Here is a 25,051-nt window from a genome sequence, read left to right on the forward strand (position 1 = left end):
AATTGACAATGACCTTGACTTTGGAGAAGTCGATGGAAATTCCACTCTTAGACACCACGTGCCCTAGGATACATTTGTGTTTTACCCAAAACTGGCACTTTAGGGGGTTCAAGGAAAGCTTATACAGCCTACACCACTCAAAGACTATGGAAAGTTTATATAGGTGTCTCCCCCAACTAGAGTGGAGACACAGATTGTCAATGAATACCTCCAATTCTTGCCTAAGCATGTCTTTGAAGATGGCACACATGAGGTGCTGAAAGGTAGGTGGTGCATTAGTTAGCCAAAATTTCATGACTATGTAGGTGAACAGTTCCCATTCGATCCAAAATGATGTCTTATGTTTGTCTTCATAATGCACTTGCACCTAGTTGTAGCCTAAGAAGATGTCCACGAAACTATAGGCTCCCTTCCCCACTACTATTTCAATCATGTGCTCCTTGTAGGGTAGTGGATATTTGTTCCTCGTCCTTATAGCATTGACATTTTTATAAATCATACACACTCAGATCTTCCCATTGTTTTCACGACAATCACTATAGATGACATCAGTCCATGTGCTTGATCTCGTAGAGAAATCCAGCCTTCAATAGCTTATCTATCTCCTCCTTAATAGTGTGTCCATGCTTGGATTCATTGGGTAGGCTTGACTGGCATTGCATCAGGAGTTATGGGGGTGTTATGAGTCACAACTCTTGGATCTACTCCTTTTAGTTCAAGCAAACATATCTATGTACTCTCGAGCAACAAGATTAGCCTCCTCTTTTTTAGTTAGGTCCTCGACAATGAATATGGGTCAAGACTTTTCACTTTTCCCGGCTAAGTTGGTTTCCTTGACCTTGTAAGCCCCTCTATTGGTTCACTTGCATATCCTTGCCTCTTAGCTGTCCTAGCAAGATCACCACTCTATCATCCTTTTTGAACTTTGTGAAGTGCTTCAGTAGATCTTGGGGCTTCCTTTGGTCTTTAGCTTTTGACCCCTTTGATTGCTTCCTCTTTTCCTCCCTCCACCACTTGTGACTTAGGTGGATCATTAGGTTCTCTTTGGTGTGTTTGGTCTTAGGTGGTTGGCTAGTCTTGATTCTGAAATATGGGGTTGCCCCAAAATCATAAGATAACTACATGAATCCTGCACAAAAAAATGATATTCATCCCTAACATCTCTAATAGTCACAGGTACATTTGGACAAGCCACAGAAAGAACCCCTGATGAATTATTTGATGTCCACACGTATCATCCCAAATCTACATCAACCTCCATTCTCATACAAGCTGTGTGCCATAACATTAATTTCAAAACCATGATCTAAGAGAGCTATGCACAGCATCTCTCTTTCTCCCACTTTAACAATTGTCTATGTTGTAGCACAAGCCCAATGCATTCATTAACAGCTTGGAATAAAATGAGCATCTTCTTCTTCCTGTGCTTGTTGATGGACATCCCCATTATACATAGCCTTCTCTCTATGCTTATTAGTGCTACCCATAATACCATTTTCAGTTACAAAATTTCTCTCTATACTCCCATTTAACCCATTTTTAACATCAATCTACTCCAAATCAGCATTACATGCATCATCATATTCCCTCTAAAGTTGTTTCTCTATGTCTTTGTCAACCTGCATCAATGCTTGCAAAACTTCACCATTAAACTATCTTTTTCATTTTAGAATATCAATGATTGCATCATGAAATTCACGCTTTGCGATTCCAAGAACTTCGCCAAGTGTGCATTCCACTCTATTGCAAAGTATGCGATCTTCCAAGACCTTTTTAAGGTTTGTGGCATTCTCAGGCTCCAATTGTAACCTGTAACTGAGCTGCTTTCCCTTTTCTTTCCTTCTTGTTTCTTCTCTTGAGATGCATCCTCCATAACATGCTCATGTATGGCTTTTTCAGCTTATTTGTGTTGCTCCATTTTACTTCATGTTATGCTTTTAGATAGGCTTGAAGAGGAAGGACTAGCAATGTCCTCATATCTTCTTCTCTTTTCTTCCACAAGATCTTCTTGATTATGTACCTCAGCCTGAACCTCAACCAAATAAGCATTGGCTCAAAATGAATCCACTGGTGCACTCCATCATGTTCTCCCTTGTATACTCTGACTTGCATCAGTCAATTTAGATTTTGCTATTTTGGCTTTTTCCATGCAATCTAATGCTTGCATCCAAAATGTGAGATTTTGCTTCAACCATGCCTCCTTTACAAGCTTCATCAACCCTTTCAATTCTCAACCCATATGTGGTTGCATCTATGGCAACAAATGCTATCCTTGCAACCATATCTTCCAATCTCTTCTACATTTCACTATTTTCAAAATTTGGCTCTATAGGAAGACCAATTTCTATTGCATTTATTTTGCCATCTTTCCAAAAGACTAACCTTTTTGCTTTCACTTCAGGGTAGGCTATATAGTCTCGTTTTTCATGCTCTAAGCTATCACACCAAATGCATCTCCTCTTGTATCCTTCTCTATATGGCCTTTGGGATGTTTCCTGAACCTTCTCTTCTGCCTTGACATCCAATTTTTTGACATTTGCATTGATTTTTGTCAAATTCAGCCTCATATCATGCATGCCTTTGATTAATTAATCCACAACATCACATATTTTACATATGATTTTGCAGAACATGAGAAGATTGCATGGACCGTCGATCTTGGCCGTGATGAGGATGGGTAGTTTTGGGTAGTAGTTTTTAATGCCAAAAACATACATGTGTTTTCCAATTCAATTTCAAGTTTTTTTGGACCTCTGATTTTAAGCAAACCACTCAAGAGATCCAGTCTAAACACACAAGACAAGGGAAAGGGCATCGACCAAAGCCAAGAATTGGGGGACATGATGCTAGAGTTAGCTAAGCTTCAAGAGATGATGAGAAGGTCCACATGACCTCATGTGCAATGTGTGCATTGCGGTGGAAATCGCCTCCTTGATGAATGCTTGGATCCTAGGTCAACGCCATGTGCTAATTGCGATAGGTTTGGACATGATGTGATGCATTGCAAATTGCCAAGATGATTTTCGTACTCACAACCATACAATCAGCCGTACTACCTAGGGAATAGGCCACCAAACTTTAGGAGGGGAGCTCCATCAGCTCTCCCAGCATCCAATGCCTCAAAGCCAGTCATCCCCAGGAAAGACATCAATCCTACAAGGATACCTAGACAATCTAGACCCATTATGACCCACCCACCACGAGCAATGGTTTGATACATTACGTAGAGGAGCCAAATGAGGATGAGGCATATGTGAATCCTTCGTTGTCGTGCCGCTATGCAAACACAAAGTAAAAAAACTCTAGATTGTAACTTTCTCATTGATCGAGAGAGCCAATGCCATAGTAGTTATTAATGTCAGTCCGAAGTGTGGATGGTCCAAAAATACTAGATTTTTGGACAAGTTTAGCCAATTTTTTATATTATCTCTTGTAAAAATATAAGAACTATAGATAAGTTCTAGAATAGGATGACATGTAAAAGAAAGTAGGTAGCTTTCAATCATTTTGAGAGGATTTTATGTAAAAACAAGGATCAGCAAAATTGTGTGACGCGCGATCGTTTTTTTCGGGCAGTGAACAGCGCTTCAAACTGGGGGATGGAGTGATTGCAATAATTCTAGCCAGGTGTCCTAGTATTTTACCTCCTTTTCAGAGCCAATGGAGGCATCAAATTGGCAGTCTGAGCAGTATAAAGGAAGGTATTGTTTTATGTATGTTTTTGTCTACAATAGATTTGTCTTCTCATAATGCACAAATAAACTAACAAGCTTCACCTCTGTGAGCATTCTTCTACATGTTCTATTCCTTAGAACCCCTTCTCTTCCATCTACCCCTCTTCCTGAATCTCCCTTCACCCTACTATCTCTTATCTGCGCAGTAAACTTTCAACCCCAAATGCTCCGACTGTGGTGAACTTGGCGTGAAAGTTAGTAGCTCATGTGTAAAGATGGGGGATTCTGCAAGTTCAAGTGGTGGTGATGCTTTACAACATATGATTTCTTTGTTGTAGCAACACCAAAAGTAGCAATTGTTGTTACAACAATAGATGCAAACTCGGTAGGAAGTAGAAAGGATTGTATCCTTAACTGTGAATGCATTGCAAGCAATGGGACGAGAATTGAAGTAGTTTAAAGGTCAAAATGTTTCAACCTTCATCGGATTGTATGAAGAAAATATGTTGTTTCATGGGGTACCATAGTATGCATGGAGTCCATATTTCTCATGTTTGACCATGCATGCATTGCACGATCGAATTGATGAGTTACACAAAAGAGATGTTGATTAGGCAGCTTTTAAGAAAGCTTTGAGAGATGAGTTTTTCTTAGAAGATGCAAGATTGGTAACTAAAAAGACATTTACAAATTAGATTGAAAATCCCAATAAAAGGTTGGCTGCTATAGCTTTTCTACGTGAAATTGAAAGCTGGTATGCACAATTGGATGCCAATGAGCAGCAATCATTGGAGAGTCAAAAAATTGATTTGTTTCTGAAGGCTGCAGATCTTTTCTTACAAGAGAAGCTGATTGATCATTTAGAAGATGCCTCTTCTAAAATAGGACTGAAATAAGATTGGGCTAATGTAAATGAGACAGTGCATATGTTGGTAAAGAGAGATCAGATGAAATTAAGATGGGGTACAAGCATCACACCTACTATTGCTCAAAAGGGGGCTGAAATTACAACCAAGGCACTTGTAACTATGGCGAATCAACCAGCTACACATATTGGTTTGGCTCCTAGATGTTATTTTCGGCTTCTGAATCATATAGCTACTTTATAACACAAAACCTTGCAACCATAAAATGGGGGGTCAAATGGACTCCAATAGATGAAGGACAGTTGCTTGGATTCTAGCATTGAAATACATCTAGGAAAACTTTGGATCCTCAATCTGTGATCAACACATTTTTCACCAAAACTGCCACTTTTACACGCTTGAGCCACTTTTATGCTTGAAATTCACTCTCAAAAGTAGCTCTTATTGGTGATAGTGGGATAGGATGACTCAGCATGTCAAACCCATGAACTGATTTGCACACACATATAAACTATAAAGAGCATCAAGTTGCTATGAATAAAATACACAACAGAGCTCTCAGCCTACCCCCTAACAAAATTCAAGGTGTGAATTTCACAAGAGATAGGCCAAGCATAATTTGACAAAGAAAAAAAAGCTAGTTACTAACCAACTATTCCAATACAAACTGACTAAAAGAACTATCAAAGTGGTCATCCTAAGTGGTGATCTACTGACCTAAGACAACTGGACCAAGAACTCCTACTACCAAGCAAGTGCTGCTAGAGCATGTCTCATTTTCTTTTGGTACAATCTCTACTCTTCATTATTTTATACTCTGATGTGTAAAAATGAGGGAGTTGATCATATTGTGATCCAAGGAGAACATGGCTTCAGTGTCCTTAGGTCCAGTCTCAATACCCAAGAACCTACCAAGCTCTTGAAGATGACATAATTTTTCTTTTTATTCCTACTTACTGTTATTTTCACTCCAACCATCATTATTTCCTTTTTGGCAAAATGCCACCCCAAGGAAGATAAGGGACCACTCATCTCCACAAACCTATCGAGCCTTCACAAAAGCGATGAACATCAACTCTTTGAAAGTTTTCTTTCTTTATATTTCCTTATTGCAGGTGTTAGAATCCCTTTTTACACACCTCCATATTATATATATTTTAGATATATTGATCATTTTTCTATTTTATTTATCAACCTTCCTTAACTGTCTCACCAACTAACAAGGATTCCTAGAACTAGTTTCCAAGTAGGCTAAAAGGAGAGGGTCACTAGGACTGCCCTCTAAAACATCTCTTTACATACCTAACAATGTCTTCGCAAGAGGCGGACAACTGCTCAAATCTCCCCAAATGTACCTAACCTAATCCTGGGACTTCATGTCTTGACTTCCAATCCCTGACACAATAAAGGAAAATCCTCAAAATACGCATAAGACATTCTACTTAAGAGAAAATAACATGGAAAGGAAAGATATCACTTGGACTAGCTGCAAAAAGCTTCCATGCCACAATTGGCTCTCTCCAAGTGCTCCTTCAAACCTGTCTAGTATAGCACTAAAACAAAGAACCATTAAACACACCCACACCAAACGGATAGAGATCCCTCTTGTCCTAACAAGAATAGGTCATTGTGATATATCAAATACACTTGTTATATACATTGCATCTTATTAGACTAACCAAGATCAACCAAAAATGACATAAGATGTGAGGGCTAGCCTCATTCTACATATGCAACCTAGCTTAGTCTAATATAATCACTGAAGTTTAATCTTGGGCATTTTTATATCCGCAAGTCCAATCCTTCCCATTGATATAACATCAATATGGGCTATTCCTTCTTTGGGTGCTATTAGCTAAATGAATGACCTCATGGAGCTCATGTATCCCACCTTGATTGTCATTCAAAAAGATTGGTCATCCAAGCTTCCTAGACACCCCTCCTACATAGAGAATCACATATTTATGCTCATTTAAACCTTGCCTATTTGGATTATTGCATGTGTCAGTGTTACAACTCAAACTAGGTAGAGTTTCAATCTTAGGTCCATCACATAGATGCATCCCAGAGTGGAGCATAGTGTTCGATACATCACTATGGCCTCTAGTCTCATCCACTTGAGAATTGGCCATGGTATGTCCACATGCAATTCTTGGCCTTTCAACTAGCACACCAACCACACTTTTAGAGATTTTGGGTATCCAAACCCATCTCACATTACTTTTTAAATTCTTGCATTTCCACATTCGCCACATTTGTCTAATGGACTCAATGTGGACTTACTGCTATGAACAAATTGCCTCACTTGCTTATATGACTTTCATGGAGCATAGATGGACATTTGGCATTGTACATCTTCTTCACATGGGATGCCTTTACTTACCTTTTTCCACATTGTGACTTCTCACTCATAGGCATCATGCTCTTACTAAGAGGAACAACATCCACCCAAAATCATGATTCACTTATACATGGCAAAGGTTAGATAGCAAAGGTCTCTTAAGAGTCTTTCTAGGAGAAAAATGAGAACCACTCATAGGAGGCTAATACACATTTGTATTCCCAATGATTCTATCGATTTTACCTTCAAAGCCACCTCTCATGGAAGTGTTGTAAGCCCTACTGTTAGGTTGAAACCTTTCCACCAAGAGGCATACTATCACTCCACATAGAATTCACATTGCCTACCTAGAGACTTTGATTATCAAGGTCCCCCACATAGGTTGCCTTGGTATTAGCAAGTGAATTATCTCCTTATTACAGAAAATGTTGAATACTTGGATGCACTTGCAATGAGTGTAAAAACTCCAAAAATTTTCCCAACATCTCTGAATATACTGCTCATACTCAACTTCTTGCATCTAAGCCTCCACTTAATGACTTAGGATCTCACATCCTCACTTAGATTTGCATACTAATCACTAAACCACTCATAAAGAGCTCACACAACACAACATTTGGCAACACAGTGGCTCTTCTTGGCTAAAGCCTAAGAATATCATCAAAAGCTCTAGCATATTATTTAACAGAGGTATGTGACTCTTGTCAAATCTGTGCAAGCTACCCCAATACCAAAATCATAAGAACCTTTTTTTCATACTCGTCTAGGAAATTGTCTCATAATTCCTCAAAGGTTCTAACTGACCCTCTTGGGAGACTCTAATACCATTTCTTAGCCTCTCCCTTCAAGCTACTTTAAAACGCAAGCATCTGATGTATATCATTAAATCCACTCGCAAGGCAAGTTAGATTGTATTATTTCAATTGCAGCATCAAATCCTCATCTAGTACCCAATAAAATGCTAGCAGTTCCCTATAAGGAGGAGGGTATTTATTTATCTTCTTTGGAATCAATACTAGGTCATCTAGATCTTCATATTAATCTTGCCTAATCCCATCATCTCAAGGCCTCTAATCTCTTTCGTTTTCACCTTTAATAGTGTAGGAAGGTTAATACTTCCATTGATGTTCCTTTTTGCCAACTCAGAGAGTGGATTAGGGAGTCCTATAACTTTTAACATACCATTCTAACCCTTTCTCAAAGGATCTTCTATCCTTTGGCTATCCATAGGCAATTCCATAATAGATTTTTGCAAGAGCTTTTACCCCTCACCTAAAGCAAATATATCAATATTACTTAGAGGTTAGGGGTTGTGCCTTTTGAGCAACAGTTCTCCCTTAACAACTATAGGCTTCCAACATCCTTGTGAGGCCTAATATTTCAACATGGTGACCCACCACATGGAACATTTTAGTCACAACTAAATTCCATTATGTATTGGTACTTTTCCATGGAATTATGGCTTTAGCATGATCGTTAGTTGATACCATCACTGCCACATGTTCCAACATACTTGTTGCATATCCTCTAGGTTGATGGATGGTTGTGCACAATGTCTCTTGGATAGAGACTGCACCAAGGTGAACCTTGGCCCATGCCATTGTACTAGAGGATGGAGTAACCACTAAATGGTTACTTTCCACGTCACAGGAATTATCCATCGTAGAGGACTCATGCTCTACATAATTAATTAGGTCCATCATTAGGTTTCATATAGGGCAAGCCAAGTGTTTTAATCCCTGGGCAACCCCATTTTGCAAATATTTTAGCACATTTGTAATGGTCAAAAGTAAAGTATTTGGTCCCTTTTCATGAAAGGTTCTGAAAGTGCCACTTATTATTAGCAGATTCTAGTAAATGCACCACCTATCTCATGACGTGAAATGGGCCAGAAGCTAACTCTAAGGCTCTAGTTCAACTCCTATATTCTCCAAACAACCCCTATAGCCTCGTGGCCAAGAGCATTTGGATGCTGCGAAATGATGTATCTAACTGACACATTTGTAGACATGAGTTTCAAATTATAGTACAATGTATTGTCCATCCTGACTCCAAGCAAAGGGAGTAGCCTATACATACATGTGACTAATACCGTGTCATACATACAAATAGAACAACCCTCAGTTTTGATGGTTTAAGGTTCCTACAGCTCTCCTATAACCCAAGGATTGGCCACATGATGCACCATCTCAAACATAAAGAATAAACGTGATAAAATTCTCTCATGATACATGTAATGATCTAGGAATATTTCAACCTCACATAACATTTCCCCAAATATGAGCGTGCTACCCTACAACAAAGGAACCTCACACTCCCAATATTGGTTACAACTAAGTATACAAGTTTTCAACATCTAGGAGTTTTTCTTTCGATATCATGCTCAAATGGAAATGCAACCTGTATGACTCATTGTGCTAAAAAAATTTCAACCATAAATCAGTCATGTCTCATGCAAAAACAACTTTTTCATGATTTCATTTCTCTAACATTATGATGTGTTGCAAAGGGACAGTACCAAGCTAAGCCATGCTACTATTCCTCTTAAAACTTAAATAAAACAAAGCCTATATGCCATAATGTGCGATGAAATTAGAACTTGCTCAAATCTTATTTTTTTTAGTCCCTTTATCCTTATCGCTTAGGTTTTGCTTTCGTGCATAGGTGTAAAAGAGTTTTGTCATCCTTTTTTGTATAAATAAGCAATAAATACATACTTTTTACATATAAATGAAGGTAGTCTAAGGAAAATCCTAATTTCCTACCCTCATTATACATCCACACATACTCTCTTCATTTTTTGATAATTTTTAGCATATTAAAACTATTTTTTCCTTCAAAAAGACTATTTTTCATGATTTTTTCCATTTATTTGAACATAAATTATTGATTTGTCTTGAATTTTTAATTTATGTGACTAGTATGGACTAAGGTCCATCAGCATATCAATTATTATTCCATGTGAACAATATTAAACCCACAAAACCCAATAAAATGTCCATTTTTATATTAAATCCCACATCTCGAGCTTTGTGATTTTAATATTTTTAATATAAATGGCTAAAAATGGCTGCGTTTTTTTATGATTTCAAATATTAGCAAACATGATTTAAGAATTTTTAACCACATTCCATTATAGATACAAGAGACATGACATTATATGCAATAAATTGTAGTGATTATGGCGGGAGAGAAAGAGGAGAGAGAAATATTAGATTTTGATCTTTTCATTTAGTGCATTGTTTCTCTTGATTTTTGCGGTGAAATAGAGAAAACATTTATAGGAAGCCATGGCCAAGGCTTCTGATTCTCCTAATTCAACCAGTTGCAAAACTCCATTTCATAGGGATTGAAGGGGTGTGCTAACAAATGCCCCCCTCCCCCTCATGAAAATTTTGAGTTATGCCCCTTCTTAATCACTAATAGCAAATAGCCAATTCATTTACCTTGAGTTCATAATGTGCTAGCAAAGTGGTTTGCTTAAAATTAGAAGTCTAAACCAACTGGGAATTGATATCTGAAAACAAAGACTCGTTCTCACCATCGAAAACTATTACCCTAGACTCCTGGACGCTATTTTCGGTTATTGAATCATGTAGCTACTTTATAACGCCAAACCTTGTAGCCATTAAATGGGGAGTCAAATGGACTAGGATCAATGAATGGACACTTGTGTTGGATTCCCAATATCAAAATGCACCTAGGAAAACTCTAGCTCCTTGATCTGTGATCGACACATTTTTTCACCCAGAACCACCACTTTTGCAACTCCCGAGCTACTTTTGCACTTTACATTCACTTGTAAAATCAGCTATGAATAACCTATTCCAGATAAGTGTTGGCTATATATTATATTACAACAATAAAATGATAGTTAAAATTGAGCAAAATGCAAGCTCAAATCAGCCCAAAAATATCTTAAGGCATCACCATAGTATCCTAGCTTCAACACACATATAAGCATCAATATTTGCATAGATCTCATGCAAACATGAAGGAGATCCTTGCCAATAATAGTAACTAGCATAAATTCTACTATAATCAATAGTAAACTAGCTCTAAATTGAGAAAAAAATGCTCAAGGCATCAGACATTGCAATATCGAAGCATCCAGAGCATATAAAGAAGAAATATGTAGTCACTATCAAGCATAAATCAATGTCTTCAGCCCTCAACATGTGAGGTATAATAATGACATATCACCCAGGAGCTCTAATATATCAAATTTCAATATCATAAGAAATGTTTTACTGACATCTCAAGCCAAAATGAGAGTACTATCCACTGCAATAAATAGCCAGTCTGCACACGTCTATGTTGAATATCTCAAAATCTGTGTAGAATTTTGAAAAAAAATTATGCAAAGTTGTAGATCACATTGAAATGGTTAGGGATTGTGAACCATTTCTCCAAAATAGATTTTTGTAGTACAAAAAAGCGGGCTATTGCAAGGTTTCTTACAGGCTGAAAATTCATAGCTAAAGGTCAAGTTTAGCTCCACAACTTCAACTCTCTCCCACAAATGCAAGCTATGATATCATGTTCAAAGAAATCAGAAGAGATTGATAAAGGATGAAGATGTTAAGCCAAAGGGCAGTGAACCCTCATCTTCTTCATTATTCCATAGATACATAATAACACAAACTAACAACTAAGTCACACACTATAGTAAAGAGATAGGTCACTAAGTGACTACACAAACTAACTACCAATCATATACATAATAAATGAGTCAGACTGACTCATTTCAATTATGCTGCCACACATGATGGATTATAGTTAAGGTACAACTACACCACACAATGTTAGTGTATGCTACTAAGCTTGATTCTTAACACTTCTTTGGATCAACCATGATCCCTTTCTCACTTACAATGTGACCCAAATATTCTATTTGACTCGCAATAAAAGTATACTTTCTTTCCATTACAAAAATTGTATGTCTTAAACTCAATGTGAGTAGGACTTCACGGACATGTTGTAAATGATTCTCTATTCCTATTGTATATAAGGATATCATCAAAGAATATCAAGATAAATCTATACATGAGTGGTTTTAAGACCTTGTTCATGAGAGCTTGAAAAGTAGTAAGCACACTGAAAAGCCCAAAAATGGCATAACCAAGAAGTAATAGAGACCTCATTTTACGCTACGGTTGTTTTGTACTCATCTTGTTCCTTCATTCTAACTTGGTGTTATCCTAACCTCAAGTCAATCTTAGTAAACACCTTTGTATCCTTAAGTTCATCCAAAAAATCTTCAATGTGGGAGATTGGGTATCTCTTCTTTATGGTGCTCTTGTTTAGGTCTCTATAATCAATGCACATCTTATAGGAGCCATCTTTCTTCTTGACAAGTAGTATAGAAGAAAAAAAAGGTGACTAACTATAGGTTGAAAAAATCCCATTTCCAGCAAGTCTTTAACTTGTTTTTCCACTTCTTCCCTTTCATACTTTGACAACCTGTAACATGAATTGTTCATAGGTTTAGTGTCAAATGCCAAATTGATAGGATGGTCCACTTCTTGATTTGGAAGTAAGATGTAGAAGGTTGAAATATGGATCATCCTCCTTAGGTGAAGAAGTTTACTGATTTTCATCTACCTTTGAAAGGAGAAGTGTGAAAATATAAGACATTTGATTTCATCTTCATCTTCTTTTTTTATGGTTATTTCCACTTGTTTCCTCTCTATGCCATTAAGTGCTACTTGTTTCCATTCTAGTAAACTCCACAAATGTTCAATTGAGATCCAAGGAAAAATTCCCAAGCTTTTTGATCCTATCACAGTCAATAATAATATCAATGGATCTCATATCTAAGACAACTAGGTCTGTCATAATGGTACAAGACAGTCGACAACCCCTTTCCCTCTTAAATACAATTTTAGTTAATTTGGAAATCTTTCAAGTCCCATTCTTCATTATTTAGAATATTGGGACTCCAAAAAGACATATTTAAGTTTTCCAAAGCTATCATTTGACAATAATTGGAAACCTTACAAAAAATGGAATCCATTGATCTATTTAACAATAAATTTGGAGCAATGATGTGAGAGTTATAGCACAGATAAAGTTTTGACCATGAGTCCTAAACTTCTAAAAACTTTCCATGTTGAAAGTGGAAAAAAACTAAAATTTTGATTGATTTTTGTTGTTTTTGAGGTTTGAATGGTTGATTTTTGATGGATTTTAAGTGATGTATGGTTGTTAATGGAAGTGTTTGAGAGTGTTTTGGATGATATTGATTATGTTTTGGAAGTTCATGATGATTCTTTGTGGAAATATGAAGCTCTGTGATGTTCTGATAGGTTCTGTTGAGGTTCTGATTGGTTTTGATACCTTATGTATAGTTTGTGTTTTGTTTTGATTTTCTTCTGTATGAAGCATGGATTGATGATTGATGAAGGTTGAAATCTTTTGAAAGATTATTGAATAGTTTTTGATAGTTTGTAATGGTTTTAGTATGAGTTATTTGCTTGAGCTACTATGCCAAACACACACTATATACACAAGAGGAAGCTCAGTCAAGAACACAAGAAGAAAGATAGAGGCCAAGACGTTTTCTTGCTGGTTTTTTCTTCTTCTTCCACACACTATACAATGTACACAAAGTATAGATAAGATACAACATAAAGGAAAGTGGCCTTCTAAGTCGAACAGTGCATAACCAACTACACTAATCGATTGGCGTTATATCTTTGCCAATTGTAGGTAGGTGTAACAAACTAAATATAATAAGTGATAAGTCAGTGGCCATGTGAGTATCATAATGACCACCAACGTGCTAAGTGTAGACGTGCAGACTCATCTAGCCAGACAGTCCAACATCAATGTCTACACGTGTTGAGCTTGCCATCTCAATAGTCCCCCTCAAGCTCAATTCTATCTCTGCAACTCCAAGTAGTCTTCGAAACTTTCGAAGCTTCTCTGCACCCAATGCCTTTGTGAAAATGTCAGTTATGTGATCCTGTGTGCTGACATATACCAAGTCAATCTCTCCTACAAGTACCTTCTCTCTCTCAAAATGGTAGTGCACCTCAATGTGTTTTGTCCTAGCATGGAACACTCGATTCCTAGCTAGCTCTATGCTGCTCATGTTGTCACAATGCATGACAACTTGACCATCTCCTTGTACGTCCAAATCACCTAATAACTTTTGCAGCCATACCACCTCACATATTGGCATAGCAGCACCTCTATACTCAGCCTTTGTACTCGATAAAGCAACTGTAGGTTGCTTTTTGCTGCTCCATGTTTCTATTGCACTACCAAGGGAAAACATGAATCTGCTTGTAGATCTTTTATTGACATGCTACCAGTCCAATCTGCATCTGTGTATCCAAAGACCTGTACGTCCTTACCTACCTCATAAAAAATTCCATAATGTAAAGTGTACTTTGCATACCTCAATATACGTCTAACTGTATCTAAATGAGGCTTTCTAGGTATCTACATAAACTGACTGACAAGGCCAACAACATAGCTCAAGTCTGGCCTTGTGATAGTCATATAAATCAAACTCCCTACTATCCTCCTAAACATAGTAGGGCCTTCTATATCATCCCCAACGTCAGGACTCAACTTCACATTTTGCTCCAATGGTACTAAAAGAGGCTTACATGTTGTCATTCCATACTTGGATAACATATCCAAGCCATACTGCCTTGGGATAGCCATATACCATCATCACATCTGATCACCTCAATACCAAGAAAGTATAGGCTCACCCAAATCTTTAATCTCAAACTTCTTCTTCAAGAAGTCCTTAACTTCAGCAATCTCATTGTCACTGTCACCTATAATAATCAAGTCATCCACGTAGATGACTATGATGACGAAACATGCATCTCCCTTTCTCACATAAAGTGAGTGATCAGCATTAAAAATTCAAAATCCAATATTGACAAGATACTCTCCAATCTTGTTAGACCATGCTCTAGGTGCTTCAGCCCATAGAGCGCCTTCTTTAACCTGCACACATATGTGGGATGCTCTAAATCCTCATAACCTGCTGGCTGCTCCATATACACTTCTTTTTGCAATTCACCATGCAAGAATGTATTCTTAACATCCATTTACTGCAAACTCCAACCTTTGGCTGCTACCAAGGCAATCACACACCTGAAAGTTTCCATCCTAGCAACTCGACTGAATGTCTCTTCATAATCTATGCCATATGTTTGAGCATAGCCTTTTGCAACCAGTCTAGCCTTATACCTACTAATTGAACTATCTACATTATGCTTGACTTTGTAAACCCACTTATAGCCAATAGCTTTCTTACCCTTAGGTAAGGGTACCAAATCCCAGATGCTTAGGAAGATAATGTATGTGTCATCCACGCTCCTGGCTGCGAGGCCGTGGGGTTGTTGAGTGCATGATAGAGGTCCGGCTAGTGCATGAGCCAGTGCCGACCCATTTTAGGTCCCATCAGGTGGTAACAAAATCCACACCTACCCTACGAGGGTACGCCATGAATGTGGGGTCGTTCCTCTCATGGGGCAGGGTGTTACAAAAATCCATCCAAGCGAGCATGCTAATGTTGCACACTCGCCTCCTCCATAGGGGTTGGCAGTTGTAGCCCTATATAGTATGTGGTATTTCGAACACCTTATTTTGCCAAAACTTTGCTTCTTCCACCCTCTTTAGGCATCAAGGTCAGCCGCCTCCCCCTGCTGGTCTTCTAGTTACGCTCCTTCTTCAAAGTCAAGTGCATCTAATTCCTAGGGGGTTAGGCAGGCCAGTCATAGGTACTTTCATTGCTCTTCTAGGCTCAGCCTAACCTCCACAGGTTGGGGTGGCATTTGTAGCCCTGTATGCAGGGCTTTGCGTGTAATGCTCAGTTTTTTTTTGCACCACCTCCAATGACTCCTTTCTCTCTGGGCGGGTCATGTCTAGTAGTGTATTGATGAAGGCCTATTGCTGGGCACTGAAGGCTGTCTGGGTAGTGTCTGCTTTACTTTCTGCAAGGATTTTTTCTTTCTCCACCAAAGTGAGGCACCGTGCCAGTGTCTTCACCCTTTTTTCATTCTGCACTGTCCATTCCTCTGCTCTTTTGTTCATTTCTTCCATGCTTTCCCCCTGCTTCTGTGCCAGGGTTACAAGCTTCTACTCCTAGGCTTTGAGTTCCCTACTCATGTTCTCATGCTCTTTCATTCCCAGGTGTAGTTGATCAGTCGTAGACTCGATCTCCTTTTGTTGCTGCTCCCTCTCCTTCTTTCTCTCCTCTTCTTTGGCATTCAATTCCTCCATCATTTGCTCAATGTTGGCGGTTTTCGCCTTCAATTCCCCATGTTGCATCAGGAGGAGCTTATATTCTCGCTGCATACATCTGTACCAGTTCTTGATTCTCATCCTCGAGCCGCTGCTTTTAGCTTTCTTCCATGTCCTCCTTGGCCTTTAATTCCTGATTGAGGTCAAAGATCTGTCATTGTTGCATGGCTATTGTGCGAGTTTTTTCAAGCTAGAAAGCGGCCACTGACTCCTTTTCCGCCACCAACTCAGCCATAGCCATCCTCTTTTCCTCCTTAGCCCTCTCCAATTGGGAGAGCAACTCAACGACGTACTCGTCATAACTGGCTGGTGACGTCATTGTTGTGTGGGTTGGGGTGGTTAAGGCTTCCACTCTCGGATGCTTCTAGTCCTGTCTCGACTCAGCATCTGTGATTGGTCTCTTTTACCCCGTGGCCATGGTCTCCTTGCTCTTTCCTTGGGCCATTTCTTTATTGATAAAATATTGCATCCAGGCCACAAAGTTGGAGACCTCAATGCTGGTGGGGATGCTAGGGGTGAGGGTGGTTGGTTTGGTGGAGGACACCATGAGGGTGGGGATAGGATGGAGAAGGGCCTTGCCTTTGCCTTCAAATATAGTGGGCGGCATGACTTTTGGTACCTGCATGCTAGAACTAGGCCCTTCTTCCCTCAGCAGGCTCTAGGCTCCCGAATCATTAACCCTACACTGCTACTCAATGGACCATCATGTGGCTTCGGCCAAGTCCTCCTCCTCCTTCCTTCATAGTTCCTCTTCTTCCTCAGCAGCTCTTCTTTGCCTTTCTTCTTCAGCTTTCCTGTACTCTTTCTCCAGTTTCTCTTTTACTTCCTATTCTTCCCTTTTCCTCTTCTCGGCTTCTTGTTTTGACACCTTTTTAGCCCTGTTGACTTCTTCCTTTGTTTTTTCTTCTTTCTGTTTATTCTTATTCTCCCTCTCCTCGGCCTCCTTGAGGGATTGTTTTTTTTCCTTTCCAAATCCTCTTTCTCCTTCTTGCGGCCTTCATCCGGCTTCTTTTTCTTTTGTGTTGTCTTCTTCTTGGGTTTCTTGGCCTGCTTTTTGCCTGATTGTTCTTCTTGTTCCTGCCCTACCTTATCAGTCTCAGTCCTGTCGTTGTACCTCTCTTGGTCCTGGTGAGGGGGTGACCTGTCAAGTGTTTCTCCTTCCCCTTCTTCTACATCTTGTGTCTCTTTCACTGCCTCATGGATGAGTGCAGTCAAAATGCTTCCATAGGCAATAAACGAGGCCTTAGATGAGGCCTTCTTTCTTTTTGTGGCCTTCGAAGCTGGGGACTTTCCTCTTGCTGGTGTGCTTCCTAAAGCTAGTGCTTTAGCCGCTTCGTTGATGGTTTTGCGCACATAACCATTCCAGTCGACTTCATGTAAGGTGTGAGCCGCTACGTTCTCCAGCACAAGCACGCTCATTTGATGCATTAAGGCGTTGTAGCACTGGCTAGAGAAAAGCGCACGTACTAGCTTTGCTTGTAGTCTGGCTTCCGCATCAGGGATGTCCTAGATGTTGATGCTGTCGTTAGTTAGCACATCCTCCTTTTTCATTTTCAGCATGGCATACATATCCCTCTTTTGCTTCTTCTCTATCTTTGGCTCGAGTGCCAACACCTTTCCCACCAAGGCAGGGGTTAAGTGAACCTGTACCTATTTGGCATTTTCTCCCCTTCCTACTGTGACGGTGCCGCACTCATTGTCAGGGTCGTAAGACCTCAAAAACTTCACACACTTTGTGTGGTGAAGTTCTTGTGTAAGTTTTTTGAGGTACTTGGTAAAGTTGCATTGTTCAATGACTCTCTTGGCCGCTTCCTCCTTGGCCACCACACCATCTACGTTGTGAATGGTTCGGAACTTAAGCTGGTTGTAGGCGCGGCTTTCAAGAGTGATGTTGTATTGTGCTCTTTCCTCTTCCGTGAACAGAAGACAGTGGGTGCGGTCTTGCTGCGACATCTTTTGTTCTTGTCATAATCCCAAGTTTCCATTAGTGCTTCCACATTAACAATTCGCAAGAAAAGTCATAGTTTAAAAAGAAAGACTCTATATGTTTATTGAATGAAAGCATTAAAATCCCATCCAATGTAGAAGCTTCCCTTTTAGCTTTAACTTTTTGTCCTTTATTTCAAAGTTCTCTTGCCATTTTCCTACGTTGCTCGTTGTTTACGTGTTTATGCATTTTGCTTGATTTTCCTTGGTTTTAATTTGATTCACCTCACTCCCCTCCCCTCCTAGCTTGAGAAGAACCCTTCCTAGGATTAAAGGTTTTGGAGGTTGAGGGCATTTTGCAATGGGCCTAGGCGTTACCAGCATAGGAACCAAGTGTAGAAATCGGGTTGTACTCTAATTGAGCTGCGTGGTCTAGATCAAAAGATCGAGTGCCCATGTGTGTAATGTAAGTGAGAACATCTGTTAGAAAGTCACCGGAGGCGCACGACTAGCAATATGTAGCTTTTCCTCAGTTAGTAGGCGATTGAGGTAAGGGTGTCCCTTGATGTGCTCTTCAAGGGGCGGTCGCAAAGAGTGGTCAACACTCTATACGAGGTTGGCACGACATAAGTGGGGTCGTACTCCGTCGTTTTGATTGCTCGCCGCTACTTAGCGTTTGTCATGACTCGGCACCCTTCTACTTCCCATTGCAACCTAAGAGTGTACCAATGCCTCAAGAATGGGGATTCAGTCTCAGCAAGTTTGGATAATTTTGTAATTTCTTGGTCAGTGATGGCAGAAGTGGTTCACTGATCATATGACGTGATGAGGCGTTGTTTCAGGGCTTGCTCTTTAGAGATCTTGCTATTGAGAAATACAACAAAAGTTTGTTGTATTTGTGAGGGAAAGTTCAAAGTCTCCCAAGAACAAGGCATGGTGCAAACTTCGGTTGCAAAAGGCTCAAGCAACAAGCCTAAGTCCAAGCAGTCGTATGTTAGAGCTAGCTCTCTAAAGGTGGCATCGAGCCGTCTAATGCAATCAACCACGTCATCCCCTATATCTTTGCCTAGATCTAAGGCCAGTGTCAAAAATGATTTCCACTCATAGGAGGGTTTAAGACGTGCTGGTGGTTGGGGTTTGATAGCACTAGAGCCTTTGACAATGGATAGTTGTGGTTGTGGGTGTTCTTGAGGTTGCAGTTGGGCTTCCTGGCTTAGGGCTGGGGAAGTAGCAGCTACTTTTGATGGATTGTTGCCTTCGGAGTGGATCATTGTAGTCAGATGGGCTCTAGCAAGTGATGGATCATGTGACAATGTTTGTCGTTTGGGCTGATAGGCTTGTTCGACTCTCTTGGGCATGTGTGTGGATGAGATTGATGGATGTGGGCCTAGGGAGCATTGCAGTTTATGGTTTTGAGGTTTTATGGGGCTGGGGGTGATCAGACTTGGGGGTAGCGTACGAGTGATGCCCTTGGTCATGTGAGCTTTAGGGATCTATATCTAGGCATTCCCCTCATAGTAGCCTTGCACGTGCAGGAGGGCTTTAGGGACCCACCTTTACTTGATTATGTGCCGATTTCTATAACTGCACCTTAGTGTCCTAGGTTTAGAGCTTAGGGTCTTATGAGGCTGTGTGCAACGACTCCTAGGTGATGGTTGCGGCTGTTTAGGCCTCCATTGAAAACTAGGCTATTGAGATTCAGCTTTTGTTGCCATGAGCAATGGTTCTTGAGAGGTGGTGGGTGGTGACCGAGCACTACCCTTCTCCTTAGATTTGGCTGCTAATAGTTCTACCGGTGGCCGTGTGGACTGGGGTGAGATCGTGCAGCCCTTGCTAAAAGCTGTATCAATGCAAATGTTGCCTATGGCGAGATGAATGTGTTGCAACTCATAATCAACGTTGCAAAGAGTTTGCTTCTTGAAGATTCGCTCTAGCAGTGTCTTTATGCCTATGTCCTTGGCATCTGGCAGCACATAGAAGATCATTGGTACAATCTCAAACTCGATAGAAATGGTGGCCCTACACTTGCCGAGAAGTGCATATGAGTTGTCCCAATATGGGCTTAATTTGGTGTTAGTGGATTTGTAGTGGTGGTTTTCCAAGTTGGGTCCAATGATTGTGAGTCAAGACATTGAAGTCCACTCCCTTGTCAATTAAGGCATTGAAGATGCATGTTCTCTTGGCAGTGATGACCGTGATGTGCAGGTATGTAGGCTCCATGGTTTTCTCATCCTCGTCATCGATTTTGGTGATGGTGGCTACTCATACCTTGACAGGTGGTTCCAACATTGGTGGCTCATGCAAAGGATGCATGGGAGGATAGTATTTCTTGACACGACTGCCATTGAAGAAGCCTATTCCCTCACTATCTAAAGTCTCGAGCTCGACATTGCCCATTCAGCTGATCGCACAGACTCTGAAAGGTCCAAGACCCCTAAACTTAATTTTTTGCATATGCCCCTTAACTGAGTATAGGAGTACTAAGTCACCTTGTTCAAAGTCGTGTTGCTTGACATGCTTGTCAAACTAGCTCTTGCGTCACACCTTTTCACATATGAATGCATGAGTGGCTAGAAGGCGAGTCTCCGAGAGGTGTTCCAGCTCAACTAGGCATTGCGTCCATGCCTTCCTTCCTTCCCATTGCTCCTGAAGTGCAATTTGCAAGCTAGGAACGAAGAATTCTATAAGGAGAATTGCTTCGGTTCCATAGGTCAACCTTAAGGGGGTCTCTCCCCGATAGCCATTTTATAAGCTGTGCGGTAAGCCCACAAGGCTGCCATCAACTTGTTATCCCAGTCACTGCGTGAGGCAGAGACTACCTTGGTTAGGACGTTGACAAGAATCTTATTTGTGGATTCTTCCTGGCCGTTTTCTTGAGGGTTCTATGGAGAGGATTTCCAATGGATAATTAGGAAGGTGGATAGGAGATGAGCTATTACTTCATTGATGAAGTGTGTCCCCTAGTCATTGACTAGTTCGATGGGGCATCCGAATCATGAGATCACCTGCTCCCACAAGAACTTGGCAGTCGTTCGAGCATCGTTCTTTCATGTTGCTCTCGCCTCTACCCACTTCATTAGGTAGTGTGTGGCCACAATGATGTATTTGCCCTGTGAATACTGTGTAGTGCGGCTGATGGGTCCTATGAAGTTGATTTCCCATTTTTTGAAGGGTTTTTGTGCAATGATTGGGGTCAACTCCATTTGATCCTTGCGAATCGGGACCTTCATCCGCTGACACTCATCACAATGCTTAACAAATCGTGCGGCATCACGGAACAGCGTTGGCCACCGTAGTTGAGACTGCAACACCTTGCGGGCCGTCGTGTCTCCGCTAAAGTGTCCACTAGCGATTCCACTATGTGCCTCTGAGAGCATGGTGTGCATCTCATGTTCGCACACGCATCTGCGCAGCAATCCATCTTGCCCTAAGAGATACAACTGGCTTGCTATCAACTAGTAGAGTTGGATTTTGAGAATAAGTGGTCTTAGCCTTGCCTTCTCTATCGGCAGACAGTCCGTGCTCAAGCACTTGGACTATGTCATCTACCCAATATGCCATTTGATCAGCCTTGAATAAATCTCTCTCACTCGAGAGGTTAAAGAGGTGGGTGTCTAGCAATTCATCGATAATGCCTTCTCTAGCGACTTCTCCTGTGGGGATGCGTGACATATGATCAGCCATGTAGTGCTGTTTTCCCTTCCGTACAACCACGGAGAAGTCAAACTCCAAAAGCAAAAGAATCCACCGAGCTATGCATCCTATAGTGCAAGGTTTATTCACTAGGTATAGCAAGGCTTGATGGTCCACAAAGAAGGTAAAGGGTGTAGCCAATAGATAATGTCGGAACTTCTTTACAGCAAACACCATGGCCAAGCCCTCTCTTTCTATCGTCGAGTAGTTCATTTCCATCTCAGTGGTCATCCACCTATAGTGAAGGCTTTAGCCAAAGCTTGTAGTGGAAGGATTGGCAAGGATGTTGCCCTATGCTCTTTGGGTGGATGTACTACTCATAGTGTTACCATAGGGTATATACCTTTGGAGTTGATGTATGGAAAAACTCCAGTTATGCAGATAGAGGTTTGTGCCTTTACTTGGAGTATTTTGCCTTGGTAGGAGGATATGCCTAGAGAAAAGCTTTTAGCTCTTTGCATTCAACAACCTAAAAAAATATTGGAGGATCTACAAATTACATTGCAAAAGCTCGAAGAAGCTAGGTTGCGGAGTAAGGAGAGGTTTGATAGCAAGCATAGGTTACAACCTAAAGTAGTTGAAGAGGGAGATTGGGTATTGATGTATGATGGTAGCCTCAACAATTAGCATAGTGAGAAGGTGGTTTGGACCTAAGGTGAAGCATACATATGATAGTGCTAATTATGAGTTGATTAAGCTTGATGGGATAGTCTTAAAGACACGTAAATTATGACAATGCTAATTATGAGTTGATTAAGCTCGATGGGATAGTCTTAAAGACACTTATTACATGTAAATGCATCAAAATTTCCAATACAAGAGAGGAAGTTGAATATGCAATGGAACATTTAATTGAGGATATAGTCAATGATGTTGAGGAAGATGATGTTATCTTGGATGTTGATGATGGCGAGCTTGACTTATTTGTTGAGCTTGAAAGATATGAGGATGAGTAGATGTGGCTCATTCAAGGGATGAGCAAGTTTAGAGGGGGTGTGAGAGCATATTTTTGGAACCAATTTTACAGTGCGAAAAGACCTTGGGAGGTGTAAAAGAGCAATTTCATGGAAAATGAATAATGATATCTTTGTAAATATTTTTTTACAATTCAAGTTAGTACTTATTTAATATTTTAGTAGTATCCAAATTGGTACTTTTTAACACCATTGAGTTTACTATCATTTTAGTACTATTTTAGAACTTCATGATATCTTCCTTTATGATTCAAATTAGTAATATTTTGGTATAATTTAGTTCTATGTAGTACTATTCAAGTTAGCCCTATATAGTAGAAGATGGAGTTTTACAATTAACTAGTTATAGCAAATGGAATTTCTCAAGGCATCCAAAGAATACCAAGGCTCACAATTTCCCATCCTAAAGGAAAGATAACACCAATCGATAACTAAGAACAAATAATAAACATCCTAAAAAAGTACTGATAGTAGGATAAATCAACATAAGAGCTAATTCTTATTCAAAACTTAATCACTATAATCACAGATGTAAAGATCATACAACACAAACTTGATTAATGTGTAGATATGAAGGATCTACAAAAAGAAGATATATATCTTTGTCAACTATCTTAGAAATTAGTTCTATTATAAAATACATATGTAATATTTTATTGGAATACTACTACTATGTTTGCCCAATGATAGGCAAGTCTAAGAAGGACACTAACCTCTTTTTACAAGATTTAAAGGGTCCTTCACATTTGTTCAAAAATTCCATTAGAACTTTATCTTCATCCCCTCTTCATACATTTGGTTTAGGGATATCCTTTAATGCATCCTCTAAGTTGTTATTTCCTTTTTTCTTTCTCTCTTCTAGTCTTTTTGTATCCTACTAAATTAGACTATCTTTCTCTGTTTTGACCTGCCAATGCAGATCCAATTTGAGACCAATTCTTGAGTCAGTTAAAAAATTTTCAAATACAATTTGATTTGTGCCTATCCTAATATTCCATGTGTATAGTATCCTTAGACAATTCTAAATTGCATGTAGGAAAATCATGTGTATTGATTGGTCTTTGTCGTAGAAGTTTACTAGTGGATAAACTAATATTCTTAAGAAGGGTTCTAGATTTGGGAAGGGGGGGGGGGTTGGGCACCTCTACTTTTTAGGGCATAAAATGGGCCCAAGAGTGGCTCTATCACACTCAAGAGCACTCAAGGATCCTACAACCCAACCTTACAGAGCTCTACAACCATGATTGATTGGAAGATACACTCGGGGGGTCACTCATGAATATATGTATATATAACATGAGTTCAAAATAAGGGGTTTTAAAAACACCAATTTTATACAGTTTTTACATACAGAAGGGTGTCATATAAAGGGATTACTACAGATTGAATAGAAAAGGGTTGTGTTTTATTCATGAAAAATTAATAGATTAGGAAATTTATAAATAGGCCATGAATGCATGTTATATAGAGAATATATATATAGTGAACCCCCTGAGAGGATACATTATAGAAACTCACACTATTTAAAGGATTGCATTTGTAGTACAAACCCTAGTAATGATCTAGTCTTGATCTCCAAGGCCAAATTTCCCAACAAGGTGTAAATACCCCTTGCGACACAAATGTAGGACCTAGTGTCATGGTCTCTATTATGGGTGTCCACAAGTTGCTTAGGCTTGGTTTCCATCCTATCCCATCTCTTTTCCATAATAAGCCACTTGTTTCACTCTCATTAAATAAGACCGTGGGGAGGGAAACCTTACACCCATATAAGGCCTCAAAAGGGGAAACTCCAATGCTAGAATGCATGGAGTTATTATAGGTGAGCTCAGCCAAGTGAAGCCACGTATCCCAACTATGCTGAACATCATGGCAAAAGTGCCTCAAATATGTCTCAAGACATTTGTTCACTCTTTCAATTTGGCCATTAGTCTGAGGGTGGTATGCAATGGATGGAGCAAGCTTGGTCCCCATGGAGGTAAAAACTGTCTGCCAGAAGTTACTCATAAACTTTGCATCCTGATCATGTACTATGACCTGTGGCAAGCCATGCAACTTGAAGATATTTTCCATAAACTAAGTGACCACATGAGAGGCAATGTATTGGATTTTAGTGGGGATAAAGTGGAAAATTTTGGTGAGGCAATAAACGACCACATAGATACTATTCAACCCTTTCTTAGTTGCAGGAAGGCCAGTGATAAAGTCCATCATGATGTGAGTCCATTTCCCTTCAGGGATAGGGAGGGGCTGCAAGAGGCCAATGGGCCTAAGTGTACTATCCTTGTTCTGTTGGCATGGAAC

The sequence above is a fragment of the Lygodium microphyllum genome, chromosome 18, assembly GCF_053477565.2.
Source record: "Lygodium microphyllum isolate KBCC chromosome 18, Lygodium_microphyllum_v1.1.10, whole genome shotgun sequence".
Classification (NCBI taxonomy): Eukaryota; Viridiplantae; Streptophyta; class Polypodiopsida; order Schizaeales; family Lygodiaceae; genus Lygodium; species Lygodium microphyllum.